This window comes from Ixodes scapularis, unplaced genomic scaffold (genome assembly GCF_016920785.2).
Source record: "Ixodes scapularis isolate PalLabHiFi unplaced genomic scaffold, ASM1692078v2 PGA_scaffold0__279_contigs__length_252992795, whole genome shotgun sequence".
NCBI classification, from domain to species: Eukaryota; Metazoa; Arthropoda; class Arachnida; order Ixodida; family Ixodidae; genus Ixodes; species Ixodes scapularis.
In genome coordinates, this window is record NW_024609835.1 from 120,731,091 (window position 1) to 120,737,152 (window position 6,062).

Below are 6,062 nucleotides of genomic sequence, written 5' to 3' on the forward strand. Positions count from 1 at the left end.
ACAATACTTTTGTAAAATTGTCCTACAAAAAACTTAGTTTTATAAAACTGGGCAGAATATGAAAAACTCGGTTTCCACTTATTAACAGTTCAGTTGCATGCCATTCGGTTTTTCTTTTTCAGGGAGCAAGTATATTATTAGAAGGGAAGTCATAGATTCTACGGGTTATCCCATGACGAATATTACACTATGGAAACGTCAGTGGGGAGGATCAAAATGGAGTTTTAAGAGTGGTCATGAGGTCTTTAACATGTTATAATGTAAAAAGTCTTAATACATTTGTAAATCAGATTTAGATAGATGTAATTCGAAAGTCTGTCAATGCACAGTAGTTACTTAGGGATATTGGACGATAAGGATATATATTAGTCCGGTGAATTTTACCAAGAGATAACATCGGGTGTTTGACAATAAACATAATAAAACGCGTGTAGAATACTTTTTTCCAATGATGAAAGAGTTCCATAGAAATCTAAACTAACCGCAAAGTCTCAAATTCAACATTGACGTTTACTTCCTACTTCCATGTCTTCTTTTTTTTTTTCGTTTTCGTTTCCTTAAGGACGCGTACATTTCATGCCTCGCATCAGACGGAGCAATTTCTCCCAGCAACTTGACATCGTAACATCCGGAGCACGGGCCGCCCGCGTTCACACGCTGCAACCGAATTGCTACGGTTCGGCATTATCATCATTCAATTTTAATTTTCTTCCACAATATAGACACAGTTACAAGCTATAAAGAGGTTTTTATGTATTCAAGTGCCGTTGAGAAAAGTAACTCATCTTTCTGAAACATTTTATTCTCCAAAACGATCTATTCCAAACCAGAACCAAGTGTGTAGTTGTCCGAGTTCCTCGTCCGTTTCGAGCCGGGCTCGACCTTATCAATTCACCAGCAACACCAAAAATTGACGCAAAAATTGCCCTCTCTGAAGCGGGCCTAAGAAACCCAGTGCGTCTACTTTTTCTCAAAGCACTAAGGAGAGGCAATCCCTGTAATCTACGAAATGAGCTCAGCGAATACAATGCTAAATGTACGCTTATGCGTAAAAAAGAACGTTTGAATTGTCACATAGAGTATGACGTTTCACACTCTTGTGCCCCCGCACAGACTGTATTTTTAGGTCTAGCCGTATTTACAGTGTCGTCATTCTCCAAGTCTCCACGCAGCCAACATGGAAACGTTCATTTTGCTGGAAACAATTTGTTCCACCCATATTGCAGAGTTTGAAGAGAAACTGTTTTCTATCAACAATATAGCCATCGAGAGTTTTCGATGCCCATTCGAGGCTTGCTGTGACGCGAGGGCTCGGAGCAATATCCGCTTCCAGACCAGTTTTCTCAATACTCCTTATTGGTTCTGAGAATATCGAAATGGCATTCATCCTATACCCATCTGACGGTGGACTCTACTCGATGCGGCCTCCGTTTACATGGGCTGAATGAATGCGCACACGCCATCTCGATCCACCTCTGTCTAGCGACTTAAATGCGATGCGCTTTCTTTGCGGATTATGCCGTTTACATGACCGCATTGAGTGCGACAACTGGATTCGATGGGACTAGGTCGCACTCATGTAAACGCGGCTACTGACAAACGCAATTATGCGGTTGCGCGAATCTGGTTAACCAGAATGGTTTATTAGCACGCAAAAGCAAAAAAAAACAACAAAAAAAAAAACATCGTAGGGTTTATTTATGCGGTCCAGCCATTCGGAGCAGAATATCCCTGATTCATGTTACAAAACATTTCTGGGGCAAAAAAAAAAAAAAGAAAAAAAAGAGGTCGTGTTAGGAATTCGCCATTTTAAGGACCTATAAGGGGCGCGCTGGTGCCTAACAAAATGGCTGTAATCTGGATGATCGTCGTAGAGCAGCAGTAAGATGCGGAGTCTGCGACGTGTAATTAATTATGGTTTTGCTTTATACGAGCAGTATTAGAGCCTTACTTAATTTTTTCCCGCCAGGAAGATGTATTAAGGCTAGAAAGCGCAATCCTCACTAGCGGAACTACGATCGCAGATAGTTGCGAATAGTGACATTGCTGAATATCAGGTCCTGGGGCTGACCTTAGATGCATCGTTTCACCACAATCCATATTCCCTTTATGGGGAGCTAATTATAAACGAACTTGGGACACGGAAAGTAGTGAATGGATAACAAAGAGAGCCCACACAATAGCCACGCACTCGTCGCACCTTCTTCAAGTAGGTTACGTTCAGAAAGGCATTCAACCTTGGGAGACGCTTTATTGGCGTTTTGAGAGGTCATCCTGCGCGTAGTTAGCTTCCTGTCCTGTTCTATGCTTATCAATGTTCGCGTACAGACAGTGTTCGCGAGATCAATAAGTGCCGGACTGACGACAAAAAGAAAAGAAACAAAAGAAACATTGAAGTTTCGCCGTAGCGGAGTCAAAATAAAAGAAAAAAAAATAAAATGTCTTCTTTCTGTGCCCACTTCTCATTATCTTCAGTTTTTTTTTTTTTTTGTTGACACTAAAGTCTGCATTGTTGTCGTGGGTCGATTCCCGTTCTGCGTTGCGCCTCAGTATGGCAATCACTACTTCCGTAAAAACACCCTTTTTGTTTAAGGATGTTTTGGGGGAAACTCTAGGGGAAAAAAAAGCGCCTTTGGAAAGGCGAAGGGGAAAACCCTTTATCGAACGAACACTTCGGGTGAAATATGTATCACAATCGGCACAAAAGTGATCTTTTCACGAGCTTAATCTAAGTCATCGTAGCTTAAGGGGCATTCACACGATGGAGAAATCCCGGGGATTTCTCCCCGGCGCGCGCGCATCACGAGACGAAAACGCGAGGCTTTTGCACATAGCGAAACCTGACATTTTAGTCGCGGGATGCGCGTGCCGTGGAGAAATCCGCGGGACTTCTCCCTCGTGTGAATACCCCTTTATCGGAGCTAGGAACAGGATTTGGTTGCTCAAAAGAATGTTCAAGTTCTCTTGCGCCGCGCCCGCGCCACTTTATACCGAAGAACTCGGAAAATGGCCGAATGTCAAAAATGCCTTTGATTTGGTGAGTACAAGATACGCAGAGACATAATTAAAATACAGTATCGAATACTCTCAATCAAAAGCATTTGCAAGATACCAAGATACTTAAAAAAGTTATTTGAAATATGGCATCTTGAGTAGAGTATTTCAGGTAGGCACGAGTCTGGGAAGAAGTATCTTGCATTGTGAGGAAATAACGAGTCTGGTAAACTTACGCTCCACCGATAACTGTGTTTCGACAAAGGTGTCTGAAGTGTTTGTGAGTGTTAAACAAGCGCATTGTAACAAGCTTAAGGCAAGACGTAACAGTAATAAGAAATTTACTTTTCAATCTGAACTCGAATATATTGACATAGAAGCAAGAATTATTAGTTCTCGGTTACTTTTTTTTTTCTTTCCTAGAAGTTCACAAGCTAGGTTTTGCATTGATAATGTTATTGAAATGTAATCTCTATAGGTTTCTTGTTCTCGGATTTTGAAATAATTTTATTATGGCGAATTCCGCTGGTTGTTTTTGAGCGCGCCGGGATCGACTTTTCTGGAGCGAGCCTCACTGGGCAATCGGGATCGAGGCGGACGTGTTCCACCGGTTGCTTTAGATTAGCTCCCGCTCCAGATCTCGATCTGGATCCGAGACAACTCGCTCCGACGATTTCGGCGGATTCAACCGGAAGCCAGCCGGGCCAGCCCTCGGCGCACACACGTGACTTCCTTTCTCGCGGGGCATCTTGCCTCAGAAGAATTCGTAATGGCCGCTTGCTTACCCCTTGTATGGTGTTCTAGCCCAAGGCTCGACAGACAATTCGTTTTCCAGGAAGAAGTGAAGGTTTTGCCGCGCTACGAGCATTCCAGCAATCTTTGCTAGAAGCTCCTGTTTAAGACAAGTAACGAATGGGAGGCCGCGGTTGTAAGCTTCAGAAAGGGCACCCAACTAACCAACGTGCAACTCGCAGAAAGAGAGGTGCAACCAAGGACCTGGATCCTCCAGGACCCTGGGGGACCACTTCCAAGCACCAACTGAGCAACACAGGCACGAAGGGGAGCCCGGACTCAACAGACTTCGGAATCCATCTTCCTTTGGGCCAAATGAAGTCTTTATTCATTCATTCATTCCTGCCGCTCGTGCGTCGAACACGTATTAGCGCCGCGATTGCGAAAACGTCTTCGAAACGACCGCGGCGGCCACGACAAGAGGATTTCCGGGAAGTTGAATGCCGGGAAGGCATCCGCCGATCCCGGAGCAGTGCTCATGTTCCACGGGGGATCCGTAGGCGGCGCGACCCCGTTTGGATCGTGTGCTCCATTCCGGGTCTGGTCAAATGATCCCGGCGCGGTCCAAAACGCCCAGTGGAGTTCGCCATTAGGCAATTTCAGTCGTGAACCAACTCATGACCAGGAAATTGAGTGATTTTATTGGGATTTCGGAGGTTTTTCTTACGTTGGGCAGACCGCTTCATTTCGACAAGTAAATTTTCAGTTCTATGAACGGGCTTAAAGAGACTTTTGCCAGGTCTATGTAGGTATTAATTATTGCAATAGGTAGTTCTTTTTAGTTTGAGGAGCGGGGGAGGGAAGGGTGGTGGTATTTGAACGTGACCACTGTTGGGTTGGTAGGTCGAAATAAATACATGTTATCTTCGTCGGTTCGGCTATTGCTCCAGTCTCGGCTAAAGTTCACCTAAGCCCGTTTGAAGATGGAATACTTTTTCTGCTGATTACAGATTATCACTGTGGTTGTGAAAACCTGTAGTTGGCGGTTTAGTTTGTACACATGCTGGACTTTTGTAGTGGATCTATTCCGTTACTAACGGGAGTTTGCTGCATCCTAGGTCTTTTATTAATTAAAGTGAGAGTTTTATGACGGGAAAATGGGACTTTTATTTGGAAGCAATATTGCCTTTTCTATCCTACAACTCCAAACAGTAAAAACATGTAAGTATTAGTGTATGTATAATGTACGTACAGTGCCCCTCAAACTTAACGCCGCCACTCGGTTACGCAAATATTGATCTATTGCAAGCTACCCAAAGATAAATTGGTCGCTGCAGCTGCTGGAATACCTTCCCCTGATTGGGTTTTCATTGGGGACGCAAATCTTCAATAACTAGTTCTACCGCTAGGTTCAGGAATAGCTCAAAAAGTGAAGAAACCGAACGATCTCGTGGCGGTGTTCAGTTTGAGGCGCACCGTACTTAAAAATGCTATGAGGACATTTTCTGGGTATGAACTTTCAATTAAATTGCGAACTTATCTACCTTACAACAAGATAGAATGAAAAGGAGCAGCTTCATGCCGTTGTATTGTCACAGTTTCCACTCAAAGTCTAGAAACATGGTTTGACGTAAAACCGTTTGACTATCATTAACCCAGCTATTATGCCACCCAAACTTCTTCATACCTAATTTCATTGTGATTAAGACTGTTTATTATACTTATAGGATCGTTCTTTTCAAATAGAACGCATTGGTCAGGGTTGGTATTGGGACGTTTCGCATTTAAATATATAGAATAGCCCCGGGGCGTGTTCAGAAAGAACTAAACCGATTTAAAAACATAAATTTTTTTTTTTTCGTTTTACGAAAAAAAGTGAAAAGCTAAAGACAAAATCAAATTTCGTGTGTTTGATTTTTGTACAAAGTTTGTACTTGTTAGGCATACTGAAAGATTAAAATATTTATAGAATTTGTTCTCGTAAATTTTTCTACCGAGATAAAATTTGCCGAAAATTGTACCTTTGACGTTCGGTTGACAAATTTGGAGCCTTCTATCTCTATACTCGTCTTAACTAGTGATTATCAATTACTGTCCTCGTGTGCTGCTATCCGTGGCCTATGGGCTGATATTACTTTTGTTTGATTTATGTCCATGAATTATTTTATATTCATTTTCAAACTTTAAAAAATCTAAATTTGGTCATACTTTGAAGCTGTTCTATTAAAAAAAATTTTTTCTTTTTAATAATTTTTGAAATAATTCTTGTTCATATTGCTTTCCTAGTGGCGTGATCTGAATAACCCTATTTTTGTTTTGTTCTATATTCGCTTGAA